Here is a 10,328-nt window from a genome sequence, read left to right on the forward strand (position 1 = left end):
ATTGTCCTATATATGCAGTTATGTGAAGAATGTGTGCAAATGGTTAGATTATGAATGTTGGTGATTAGAGGCACTCTTGAATGCTAATAAGCTATTAAAGAATGTTTGAATTTGTACAAAAAGAAAAAAAATGGTTTTCTAATAGGCCAGTTTCATCCTATTAAAATTCTAACATGGCCACGAGGCTTCGGGGAATAAAACAAAAGAAATTAATTATTCATTCCTCAACCTTAATGTGATTTCTTTTCTTGTATTTCCTCAAGCCTCCAAGTTGGAATTTTGATACATCAAAAATGGCCTATTAGTACATGTGGGTGTCACCAGTGGAACAGTTAACAGAATCAAGTGTAGAACTATCAGCAGTGTATGATGTATGGTGTACGAAAAGTAATCAGTAAACAAACCTGATGAGACAAAAACATTTTTTTAATATTTTAATAAACTGAGGAAACAAGATTTATGGTAAACAACACAACGAGAATGGTACAAATCAGCAACAGTTCTGGGGTTGATCGAGAGTACTTGTATTATGGAAGAAGTAAAGGTAACTTTTGCTACACCCGGCACTACAGGGACGAGTAAGTGAGTGAGTTAAGGCAAACACTCTGGACAGGTACCTCATTGTGATCAGCTAAAATAGTGATAACAGTTACACCAGTGAGTAACCTTGAGGTACAAAGCAGCACTCTACTGTGAAACAACGAGCCTTGTTTTCATTCCCCAGCATTCATCCACACTAAAGCCCTCCATAGTTGTTTTGCTGTAGTCAACCGTTTTGATTACTTCTCTAATTCTTAAATTGCAACATTTCAGGGGCATGCATTTTTGAAAAATCCTGGATCCGCAATAATTACAAAACAACTTGGTCAGATCTTTTTAAAAGAAGTTGTCATATCCTTACTTTGTATATCTAGTAGTAAAGAGAGCAAAACATATTGAATGCATCGTTTAACAATTCAATTGGTTTTTGGTTTTCTCCAGAGACTATTAACAGAGTAAACAGACAAAAAATAGATCACGTGTACTAAATGCATCTGGTTGAGTGTCCATCGATACCCTCAATCAACCTGTAATTGACACTCGATCAAAATCTTGATCGACACTCAATCGACATCCCAGCTGATATTCGTTCGACACTCTATTGACACTTGATCAACAGTCGGTCGAAAGTCCGCCGAGTGTCGACGGACTCATATGCAACAATCCAAAATTAGTTGACTCTCGACCAACTGTCAACTGAGATGTTGATCGAGTGTCAATCAAGGGTCAAGGAAATTGATCAACACATGACCACAGCTGCCTTTAGTTTACATTACCCGCAAAAATAATAAAACAAAACTAACTACATGCATGTATGTAGCTAGATATACATGTAACTAGGTATTACTGTATAAAATAATGACTTTAGCTTTTTTTTTCCTGAAAGCAGGTAGGTTAAATGTTTGTATAATTCTTTTTCTTGTTGCTTTGTTATATGTAACTTTTTCCTCCAATCATTCTCTTTTTGATAGAGAAGAGCTAGTTTTAGACATCACCAAAACTGTGTTACTGACAGCTGACATTGCATTGGTACAAAGTTGAATGGCCCTGTTGATACATAGAGTAATTTATTTATGTGACCTAAATAGCATTGACTTCTGCAATAAGTGGATTGGATTCTGTCTGCGAGAGCTTGAATAATGAGATTATAACATCATGTACATGTACCTTGGTGTGACAAATTTATTCTGGAAATCTCATTTTGCTTTCAATAAACCTAGTGGGATGTTCTAGAGCTCAAATACCGGGTGGGGGTATTCCCTTATATGAGCTGCCCCAAAGGGTGTGGTTTTTCAGCCGTTTTGGTCATAAATAGGGGGTGTGGACAAAACGTGGGGTAGGCCATGGTGTAGACCATGGCCTACCCTATGGCCCACCAGTGGTCAGATTTTAACAACATTAACAAAACATCAGTAAGAGTCGAACGAGTTAGCTAGCATAAAATGATATCCCTCTAATAGGGGTATACTAAAAAGTCACTAACATGATTCTCAACATCAGAGGGAACGAAACAATGGAAACCTTACAGCACTCAGCCTTGAAACATCCTATTTCTCGCTGTCTTCGACATCTAGCTTCCCCAGCCAAGCAATCAACCATAACGGCAGGCTAGGAGGGAGGGGAAAGGCCCGGGTGGGACTCTCATATAAAATAGACGGATGTGCTGGTCGGAGAGTTTAGAAAGAACCCCTAAGAGGTACCAAAACTGCGTTTTTAACCCCTAAAAGGTATGGCAAGCACCCCTGTCATTTATATATGGGATTCCCCCCCCCCCCCCCGGGGAAGGGCCGATATTACGTGGTCGCTGAGAATATCCAAAATGGCTGCTCCACGATCCATACCGGTTGCCAGTTTGTAACATATTGTGGAGTGCTAGTGTAAACAGGTAATGAACGGCGTTAGTGACTGTTAGTGCTGGTGTTAGTGACTTTCCGTATACCCCTATTAGAGGGATACAAGAAACCACGAGGGATATAATTTTATGCCATCTTACTCATTCGACTCTTACTGATGTTTTGTTAATGTTTTTAAAAATCTGACCACCGGTAGGCCATAGGGTAGGCCACATAGTAGGCCATGGCCTACACCATAGCCTAGGCCATGGCCTACCCCACGTTTTGTCCACATCCCAAATAGGGTATCGATTTTAGCCTGTTTTGGCCATTTTGGTCATAAATAGGGTATGGTTTTTGCACTCTAGCCTTGATATGGGTATGTTTTTAAGAAAAAGCAACTTTTTCATCATTATCAAAAAGAAAATTAACAAAAGCCCTTTGCAAATTATGTTAACGGTTATTTAACATAGGTCTGAACTAGGGAACGTACAACACAGGTCTGAAACACGGGTTTGATTTAATAGGGTATCGAATATTTGGTCGTCTTAAAAAGGGTAGGAAATATCACAGATTTTGGGTAAGGGTAAGGGTTTTGGGAAGCAGGCCGCACACCCCACCCAACTTTTCTGGGAGTACCCCCCGGGGGCTCCAATGTTCGAATGAAACGTAGGATCGCCATACATCGGGGAAAAAACACTCACCACCAGGAATTCTGGATGGTTCCCTGTCTCTAGAATTCGAAAGTCGATTGATTTTCCATTGTTTAAAAAGCTTTCTGGCACTCAGTCTGTTCACAGTAATTGATGACTCATTTGAACTACGATCATTTAAATCTATCAAGTACAACAAAGCTTTCATATCATTCGTTATAGTTCACCATTAAATTTTCTCCGATTCTTATTGGTTTGAATTGATAACGTGACGCGATAGTGTTCATCCGCGAGACAATATCGGCCCTCGGTGCCCGTCCAAGGAAAATACCCGGATTGATACTACTTGGCCGTGCACAGTTGAAATTGTATTAAGTGGGTTTTTGTCTGATTTCTCTTTAAAATTTTACATTTGGCTTTCACGGCTTTCATCTAAAAAAGTTGAAAATAATTCAATATAATTTTTGAACTGGCCCGCGGAAGACAATTTAGTGATGAACAATAAAGACAATAGAGTGTTTATGTCTCTTAACTATCGGTCTGATAGTTGCTCCTTGGAAATTTGATGTTCTTAAAACTAGCACATTTGCCCTCGAAACTTCGCTTCTCAGGCAAATATTTGTTTCAAGAGCATCAAATCTCCGCGGGAGCAACTATCAGCCGATAGTTCCTCGACAGAAACACTCTATTATTTAAATAGTTTATCGATCACTACAAGATTATCCCAAAATGGTCGCTCGAGAGTCGCAATTATGAAACATTAGAGCTCAATATCTGCCCCAAAGAGGCTCAATTATCCCACATCGGGGCCCAATATTCCTCCAGAGAGGCCCAGATTTCCTCATACGAGGCTAAAGCTACCTCCAAAATTATCAAGCATCGGCAAGGGTGGGTGTTGTAAATAAGTTAGGGACTGGAGCTGGTTTGACCTGCGAGGTCTGAGTCGAGTCTCGCGATTGACACTTGAAAAACGTGTGCAGGAAAGGAATCGAAGAGAACGGAAAGGAGTCTAGCTTGGACATTAATCTATCTCTGTATTACGGAAAATATCTATCGGAACACGGAATTAACTCTTAGAACAACATTGTCATATCTCGGAATCTATCAAGGGATCAAAATAAAGAGTATGGATTGATACAACAGTGGGTGTCTGGAAAACCCGAATAGCGAATAGCAAATAGTCCCGAATAGTGCGAATAGTTAACCGCGCGGCCATGGGCCGAGCGCGGTTCATATTCTACCCTTGGTTTATTATTATTATTTTTTTAACCGCGCGGCCATGGGCCGAGCGCGGTTCTAGGTTTACCCGTGGTTTATTATTAACCACGCGGCCATGGGCCGAGCGCGGTTCATGTTCTACCCTTGGTTTATTTTTTTTATTTTTTTTTGTCGGAGGCCAGACGCAGATCTCCACTCGGCCAACTTTGAATTACGCAACCTGTAATGTTTACTCGCCAAACCTTGTTTCTTCAGGGTCAACAGAAATCTCAGATTACAAAATCACGCCGAACCTACACGTTGCAAAAAAATCTCTTCAAAACCCTGACATCGAAGCGATATATCACTTAAGCGTTAATAGCTACCACACATCGGCGGAAGGTAAATCTATTCCTTAACAATCCAGCTTTATCGTGCTAAAATTTCAGCGAAATCGAACAAAACCAGAATTAATTAGGATTTTTTATGTGACCTCACTCCCCAGACTTGACCTAACAAAGGGAGCAACGGTCGCCCATAGCAACCGAAAAACACGAACATAACAAAGCCGACGTTTCGGCCAAAAAACTCCAGAATTATCGCCTGAGAGCTTAAACTTGAATGGGAACATCTTTTTCGAACTTTTTTCAACTCATTTAGACGAAAGAATGGCCTCGGCGGGCTACAAAAATGACCAAGAGAAAAAACAGAACAAGACAGCAGGGCTTAACTGCAGAATACCCTGCCACTTCAAAGCTAACCCCCAAAATTGACTGGATACGCGGATACGCGGATACGAGGATGGAAAGAAGAGAGACCCTGGGGACGAAGCTATGAGCAATAGGAGTGGATACGCGGATACGCGGATACGCGGATATGAACTTCGCGGATTAAAAAACAGAACACTACTCTAATAGTTCTGTCGGAAATACTATTTTACCATTACACTTATCCTTTAGTCACAAATTCTAGTTCAACGGTTATAAAACAAAGGATTACTCTGATCGTTCTGTCAGAAATACAATTTTACCATTACACTTATCGTTTAGTCAGAAATACTAGTTCAAAGCAAACTTTCGTGTCCAACTATTCTAATTTGTAAACACGTGCAACATCCTTCAGAAATACGATAAACAAATCTTTTCCACGGTTAACATACCGCCAAATAAATTCGGCCAGATATGACGAATAATGTTCTTTCTTCCTTCCATGCGTAGGAAGGTTCACTTTCATCTGCCTCCAGTGTCCTTCCTGTTTATTTGTGTCATAACCCTCAGGACTAACGAACTCTACAGAGTGGTTTACAGTTTTGTGAATGTATCCGTACTTATCTAGGTTCACATACGCTTTCCAGCAGTCGCTCACTATGAAAAGAATCATCAATGACTGCTTTGAAATGTGCACTACATTCCGACGGTAGTGCTAAGTAAACAGTTAAATTTTAAAAGCGCAGTTATAAGATCTAAAAGATCTTCTTGTTAACCGCGCGGCCATGGGCCGAGCGCGGTTCTAGGTTTACCCGTGGTTTATTTTTTTTTTTTTTTGTCGGTGACCAGACGCAGACCTCCGCTCGGCCAAACTTTGAGTCACGCAACATGTGATTTTTTTCCGCCAGAAGCTGTTAAAACATAAATACACGGACAATTTTACCGATATTGTTTTCTTTTTTGTGGGTAAAATATATTTTCTTTTCGTTTTATCAAAGCGTTGGATTTAAAGGGAATAATAAATACGCTGAAAAAAGGTATTACGTCAGCCATGGAATGCGCTGACGTTGCAGCTTTCACTTTCGCTACGTGACAAATACGATCGTGTTTACTTTGCAAGTTTATTTCGGCAGAGGCGACGGTCATTAATTCATTTGTAATTTTGTGAGTATTTCTTGTGGTTTTACGCAAATGAAGTAAATCCTTTGACTGTTTCATCACAGCCAGTTCATAGATCGGAGGAAAATTAAATATTTGCAAGCCAAGCAAAGAACGTGTCAGAACGTGCAAAGATTACGTCATTGGTAGGGAAATAACCACCGTACTAAAGATAGCCGTAGATAACGCAATTCTTGAATTATGTGACTCGTGTGACTTCTTTGCTAACCCTTAACTCAAGGGAAAAAACAATTAAATTTAATCGTGACTTTAAAGAAAGAAAGCGGTTTGTAGTAGTGTTCGTATCTTCATGCCCATACATATCCCGAAGAAAGTTCCAGATTAAGACTACTACGTCATCGGAGATGTCACAACGGCTACGACTGATAGCGCGATAATAGAGTTTGTGTTGATCAAGTGCTGTGATGTCTACAGTAATCAATGAATCATCAAAGATTGCTTTGGAATATGCACTGCGTTGCGACTGTAGTGCTAAGAAAACAGTTAAATTTTAAACGCGCGGTTATAAGATCCAACAGATCTTCTTGTTTTTTTTTTTGTCGGTGACCAGACGCAGACCTCCGCTCGGCCAAACTTTGAGTCACGCAACGTGTGATGTTTTTCCGCCAGAAGCTGTTAAAACATAAATACACGGACAATTTTACCGATATTGTTTTCTTTTTTGTGGGTAAAATATATTTTCTTTTCGTTTTATCAAAGCGTTGGATTTAAAGGGAATAATAAATACGCTGAAAAAAGGTATTACGTCAGCCATGGAATGCGCTGACGTTGCAGCTTTCACTTTCGCTACGTAATAAATACGATCGTGTTTACCTTGCAAGTTTATTTCGGCAGAAGCGACGGTCATTAATTTATTTGTAATTTTGTGAGTATTTCTTGTGGTTTTAGGCAAATGAAGTAAATTCTTTGGCTGTTTCATCGCAGCGAGTTCATAGATCGGAAGGAAAATTAAATATTTGCAAGGCAAGTAAAGAACTCGTCAGAACGTGCAAGGATTACGTCATTGGTAGGGAAATAACCACCGTACTAAAGATAGCCGTGGATAACGCAATTCTTCAATTACGTGACTTGTGTGACTTCTTTGCTAGCCCTTTACTCAAGGGAAAAAACAATTAAATTTAATCGTGACTTTTAAGAAAGAAAGCTGTTGTTAATAGTGTTCGTATCTTCATGCTCATACATATCCCGAAGAAAGTTCCAGATTAAGACTATTACTTCATCGGAGATTTCACACCGGTTACGACTGATGCTGCAACAATACAGTTTGTGTTGATCAAGTGCTGTGATGTCTACAGCACTGCGTTGCGACTGTAGTGCTAAGAAAACAGTTAAATTTTAAAAGCGCGGTTATAAGATCGAACAGATCTTCTTGTTTTTTTTTGTCGGAGACCAGACGCAGATCTCCACTCGGCCAACTTTGAATTACGCAATCTGTAATGTTTACTCGCCAAACCTTGTTTCTTCAGGGTCAACAAAAATCTCAGATTACAAAATCACGCCGAACCTACACTTTGCAAAAAAATCTCTTCAAAACCCTGACATCGAAGCGATATATCACTTTAGCGTTAATAGCTACCACACATCGGCGGAAGGTAAATCTATTCCTTAACAATCCAGCTTTATCGTGCTAAAATTTCAGCGAAATCGAACAAAACCAGAATTAATTAGAATTTTTTATGTGACCTCACTCCCCAGACTTGACCTAACAAAGGGAGCAACGGTCGCCAATAACAACCGAAAAACACGAACATAACAAAGCCGACGTTTCGGCCAAAAAACTCCAGAATTATCGCCTGAGAGCTTAAACTTGAATGGTAACATCTTTTTCGAACTTTTTTCAACTCATTTAGACGAAAGAATGGCCTCGGCGGGCTACAAAAATGACCAAGAGAAAAAACAGAACAAGACAGCAGAACAAACCGATAATATTTCACCGCATGGCTTTCGGCACGAAAACGAAAGTACAGCTTACTTCTGGATAAATTCAGCCTTAGAAGCGACCAACTGGTCCCATATTACTTTCTGTATCCTTACAAATGTCCTGACTTCCATCTCCGAAAGACTTTGCCCCTATTTTGAGCAAATAAACATTTCGCCGACAGCGACCGCCATTACGGTGGCTTGCATACTAAATTAGCTAACTTGACAAAATTCTCCCGAGGGGGGAGGATGTGACGAAAAGAGCTGAAAAATGGCCTGTAATTGGCTAATGATGAGATCTTCCCACTGTCCAAATTTGGTGAGAATCGAAAGTAACGCCAGTTTTCTGTCACGTTTTCAATCTGTAGCCACTGGAGTGACCAAAATCGATACATCGGTCGGGATAGAGTTTCATTATTAAATTACATGACTTGTGTGACTACTATGGCGTTCCATCCCCGAAAAGTAGAACGTAAAATGGAACATTGAATTTTGGCGGGGATGGAACGCTATAGACTACTTTGCGAGCCCTTTACTCGTGGAAAACACCAATCAAATTTAATCATGTCTATAAAGAAAGAAAGCTGTTGTTAATAGTGTTATTATCATGTGGTTCATATCGAAGAAAGTTCTAGATTAGGACCCTTACGTCATCGGAGATTTGTCAACGGCTACCACTGATGGTGCAATAATACAGTTTGTGTTGATCAAGTGATGTGATGTCTACAATAAGAAAAGAATCATCAATGACTGCTTTGAAATGTGCACTACATTCCGACGGTAGTGCTAAGCAAACAGTTAAATTTTAAAAGCGCGGTTATAAGATCTAAAAGATCTTCTTGTTGCGAATAGTCTCGAATAGTGCGGATAGTGGCGAACATCGTCAAAAATGGCGAATAGTGACGAATAGTCGTCAATAGTCACCGCTTTAGATCTAATATCCTGCGTTAATTAATTATCCTAATAAGCCACAGAATTTCAGTGAATTTATTACCTTTTCTGCTCCAAACTCAGGCTAGGGCTGCCATCGTCGACATTAAAGTGCACCTAACCCCAAAAATGTTTTTTTCGCTAAAATGAATCTAGACTTTATTTGAAGCATTTGGGCGAAGAAATTTTTGAATTTGGTTGAATCCTCGATTTTCTATGCCCTTTCAAGGTCGCGCTTGCTGTGTTTCACGACCGCGTTTTAGGGAGTCTGGGGCGGCGGTACCTGATGACGTCTACCCAGGAACCAAACACAGTGGCGCCTCAGTCAGCTCTCTGTATTTGCTCGAGAAAATGGAAACAAAACTAATCGTTCCAATATATTTTGGGACTAAGACATCCAAGTTTTGTCTCAGAATCATTTGTTTTTCGTCACTGGAGTCAGAGTTAGGTTTCGATTCTGAAGACACCGAAATAAACTTCGATCGAGCACGTTCGGCAACTGTGAACTCACTGCTTAGAGCTTTGAGAACAATTTGCAATATTTCAAGCGACGACGGGGAAGACTTCTTTGCGGACGAGCTGCCTGTATATTAAGAATGGAAAGTTAGATACGAAGGAGCAGTCAAACGAAAAGCAGGGAAGAAAACTCAAGGACTGCTTTGGATGGTAATTTCGTCACCTAAACACAAGACTCCCACGCGTGTTTATAACCTGTTTACATTTGTCCGTGGAATGCTTCATGTTTATAAGAGCGACGTAAGTGTTGCAGTCTTCGAGACTTGGTGATCTCCAAAACACTGACTTCGATCGATTGAAAATCGTAGAATTGTCTGGACCTGTATTTTTGAAGCTACAGGAAGCAAGGCGGAAGGAAACATTTCATACAATTACCGATTTCACATTGCCACACGTTTTAAGTCATAACTCCAAATAACCAGTGTAAATCTTTTTCAAAGTTTGCAGTGAAATTCGTCGGATAAGCGAAAAGGATGTGTTCCCTAAGCGGTCCGCGGGTAATGTTACACGGTCATATTTTCGACACTAATGTATAGAATGTTTGTCGCACTACTGATTTCCAAACCTTCGAAAAACTCTGTGAGTAGAACAATTTTGTTATCATGTAATTCTAAAGGATTAATCTTCAACTTTAATCTAAATCGAAAGAGAAATAAGTGCTGGTTGGCGGCGTATGGTTGCGACCTATTTACACATCAGTATATTTGGTCGTAACGTCCTCTTGATTGATCACACAACTTTGCCGGCTATGTTATAAATACTGCGGGACTGGAAGATATAGGTTGTCGATAGTATTTCGACAAGTTGCTGGTTGGCTTTGAGCAGAAAATTTTGAAAATAGCGTTTGAAAGTCT

This window comes from Orbicella faveolata, unplaced genomic scaffold, assembly GCF_042242905.1.
Source record: "Orbicella faveolata isolate gen_17 unplaced genomic scaffold, um_ofav_v1 contig_34, whole genome shotgun sequence".
Lineage (NCBI taxonomy): Eukaryota > Metazoa > Cnidaria > Anthozoa > Scleractinia > Merulinidae > Orbicella > Orbicella faveolata.